Below are 3,904 nucleotides of genomic sequence, written 5' to 3' on the forward strand. Positions count from 1 at the left end.
ATATACTACTATCCAGGTTATCTATTTCTTTTTTGGGTGAGCTTTGGTAGTTTGTGTGTAGAATCTGTAGTGGTGTCATCGCTCTCATTTCTGACATTGGTAATTTGTGTCTTCTCTCTCTTTCTGTCTTTTTCTGATTGCATGGCTAAGCATTTTATTGATCTTCTCATAGAGCCAACTTTTGGTTTCATTGGTTCTCTCTACTGTTTTATTGTTTTTTACTTAATTGATTTCTGCTCTGGTCTGGTTATTACTCCCTTTCTTCTCCTTATTTTGGATTTAATTTGCTCTTATTTTTCTAGTTCCTTAAGGTCGACTATTTGCTCATTAATTTGAGAACTTTCTCTTTCTACTATAGTATATATTTAGCACTGTAAGGTTTTAAGTATTACTTTTTCTTCCTCCCAAAATTTTGGTATTTTCATTTTTGACCAGTTCAGGATACTTTCTGATTTCCCTTTCACTTTCATCTTATGGGTTATTTAGAAGTATATTATGTAGTTGCTAAATATTTAGGGATTTCCCAGATATTTTTCTGTTTTTATTTTCTAATTTAATTCCATGTCATTAGAGAAAATAGTTTGTATGACTTGAATCATTTTAAATTTATTAGAAATTGTTTTATGGACCAGAATAGGGTCTATGTTGATAAATGTTCTGTTTGCACTTGAAAAGAATGTGTATTCTACTTTTTTGGTGTGGGATGTTCTACAAATGGCAATAAATTCAAAGTAATTGATAGTGTTGTTCAAGTGTTCTAGATCTTTATGACTGAGGGCGTCACCATCCAACCCATCCACTGTCCCACACTCAAGTCTGAAATCTTTGTATATTCTCTATTCCTTCTGCTCTCTCGCTCTCCACATCTCTTTAGTCATCATCCAGTGCTTTTCATTTTACCTTCTAAATCACTCTCAATGCATTTCTTCTTCTGCATCTCTACTGTCACTGCCTAGTTTCTACTCTAATCAACTGTTGCATGACATCTGAGTTCACCTTCTAACTGATCGAAATNAGCAGTCTACACTCATCCCTACTTCCTTCTGTTCTATTCATAATGCAGTCTCCTGCAGAAACTTTTTCTATTTGGATCACTAATGCCACTTTTTTAAAAAACAGCTTTGAGATATATAATAAATTGCGCATATGAGTATTTAAAATGTATAATTTGATAGGTTTTGACAAATGTATATACAAGTGAAACCATTGCTACAGTCCAGATTACAAAATCAGCCCCCTGGCCCAGATTTTGTGTGCCTCTTTGTAATTTCTCCCTCATGTCCCTGCCTGTTGCCCCTCCCCGACCCACAGGCAACCACTGTTGTGCTTTCAGACTCTCGATGAGTTTGCATTGTTTAGAATATTATAGACTACATCATATAGTATATATTCTTTTTTGTATGGCTTCCTTTAGTCAACTTAGTTATTTCGACGTTTAACCATGTTGCTGTATGTAACAATAGTTCTTTCTTATCTTTTTAAGCCACTTGATTGAGGTATGATTGAGATACAAAAAGCTGTACATGTATAATGTATGTGACTTGATGAGGTTGGAGAAACCATCACCACAATTTTTGCCGTAAACCTATCCATCATCTTCAAACGTTTCCTCCTGTCTTATTTTGTGTGTATGATAAGAAAGCTTACCATCTTAGCAAATTTTTAAATACATATTACAGTATTAGTAACTGTAGACTCTATGGTGTACAGTAGGTCTCTAGGTCTTATTCATCTGACATAACTGAAACTTAGTACCCTTTGACTAATATCTATATTAGTCAATATCTACCATTTCCCTGTTCCTCCAGCCCTTGGCAACTACCATTCTGTGCTCTATTTCTCTGACTTTGACTATTTTAGATTGCTCATGTAAGTAGAGCCATGACATGGAAGCAATCTAAATGTCTATCAATGGACAAATGGATTAAAAATATATAATATGTACATACAATGAAAGAAGGAAACATGGGAGGAATTAGAGGACATTATGCTAAGTGAAATAAATTTCCTTTTTTTTATTGCTGATTATTGTTCCATGTATGGATATAGAACAATTTATTAGCCTGTTGATGGACTTAGAGGTTATTGCCAGTTTTTGGCTATTCAAATTAAAGCTTCTATGAACATTCAAGCATAAGTCTTCATATGGACATGTACTTTCATCTCTTTTAGGTAAATACTGAAAGGGAATGAATGGGTGGATCATATGTAGATATATGTTTAACTTTTCGAGAGACTACCAAACCGTTTTTCTAAGTGATTTTACTATGTTACATTTCTACCAGCTGTATATGACAGTTCCGGATGCTCTGTGTTCTGGCCTACATGGGGTATGGTCAGCCTATTCAATTTTATCTATTTTAACAGGTATATAGTGGCATCTGGTTGTAGTTTTTATTTGCATTTCCCCAATAGCTAATGATATTGAGCATCTTTTCAGGTGCTTATTTACCATCCATATGCCATTGCTAATGAAGTCCTTGTTCAAATATTTTGTCAAATTTTTTAATGAGTTGTGTGTTTCCTTATTACTGGGTTTTGATAGTTCCTTATATATTTTCAGCACAAGTCCTTAATAAAATATATTATTACCATATGTTTTATCTTTGCCTGCAGCTTGCCTTTTTATTATCATAATACTGTTATACATAGAGCAGAAGTTTTTACTTCTGAGGTGGTCCAATTTGTTAATTTGTTCCTTTATAGACATTATTTATGTCTAAGAAATTTTTGCCTACCCCAAGGTTACAAAGATGTTCTCTTGTATTTTCTTCTAGAACTTTTATAGTTTTAGGTTCTACATTTAGATTTATGATCCATTTTGAGTTATGTTTGTATGTGGTAAGAGTAGTGTTTTTTTAAATTTAATTTAATTTAATTTTGTATATGGGTATCCATGTGTTCCAGCACCACTTGTTGAAAAGACAATAATTTCTCCACTAGATTGCTTTTGTACGTTCTAGAAAACCATTTGTCCATATATGTGTAGGTCTGTTTCAGGGCTCTCTATTCTGTTTTGATTATTGCAGCTAATAATAAATCTTGAAATAAGACAGTATTTAGTCCTCCATCTTTTGTTTTTTTTTTCCAGAGATGTTTTGGATATTCTAGATGCTTTGCATTTCATATGAATTTTAGAATCATCTTAAAAATTTCACCTATCAAAGCTTGCTGGATTTTGATTGGGATTGTGTTGAATTGTAGATTAATGTGGGAGACTTGACATCTTAACAATATTGAGTCTTCTGGCCACTGAGCATGGTAGATCTCTCCATTTATTTACCTCTTCAATTTCCCAGCAATGTTTTATTTATAGTTGTCAGATGAAGGATATGTACACCTTTTGTCATATTTATCTGCAATTACTTCAGATTGCATTTGATACGATTATAAATGGTAGTTTCAAAATTTCAGTTTTACTGTTCATTGGTAAGTATATAGAAATACAATAGATTTTGTAAATTGGTCTTTTATCCTGCAACTTTGTTAAATTCACATATTAGTTCAACTAGTTTTTAAAAATAGATTCCAGCAGATTTTTAATATAGATAATCATGCTGTGAATGAATAAACAGTTTTACTTCTTCCTTTGCAATCTCAATGACTTCTGTGTCTTTTTCTTGCCTTGTGACAGTCACTAGAACCTTCAGAAAAATGTTGAATAGAAATGGTAAGACAGTGCATACTTGCTTTATCCCTGTTCTTAGGGGGAAAGCATTAAGTCCTTTAGCATTAGGTATGATGTAATCTATAATTTTTCATAAAAGCTTTTTGTCAAGCTGAAGATGTTCTCTTCTAGTTTGCTGAGAGTTTTTATAAGTAAGCATGTTGGATTTGTCAGAATGCTCCTTCTACAGGGTTGTCAGAAAAGTCATGACTCATTTTTGCAACAAAAAAAAGAAAA

This window comes from Hipposideros armiger, unplaced genomic scaffold (assembly GCF_001890085.2).
Source record: "Hipposideros armiger isolate ML-2016 unplaced genomic scaffold, ASM189008v1 scaffold_808, whole genome shotgun sequence".
In the NCBI taxonomy this organism is placed as follows: domain Eukaryota; kingdom Metazoa; phylum Chordata; class Mammalia; order Chiroptera; family Hipposideridae; genus Hipposideros; species Hipposideros armiger.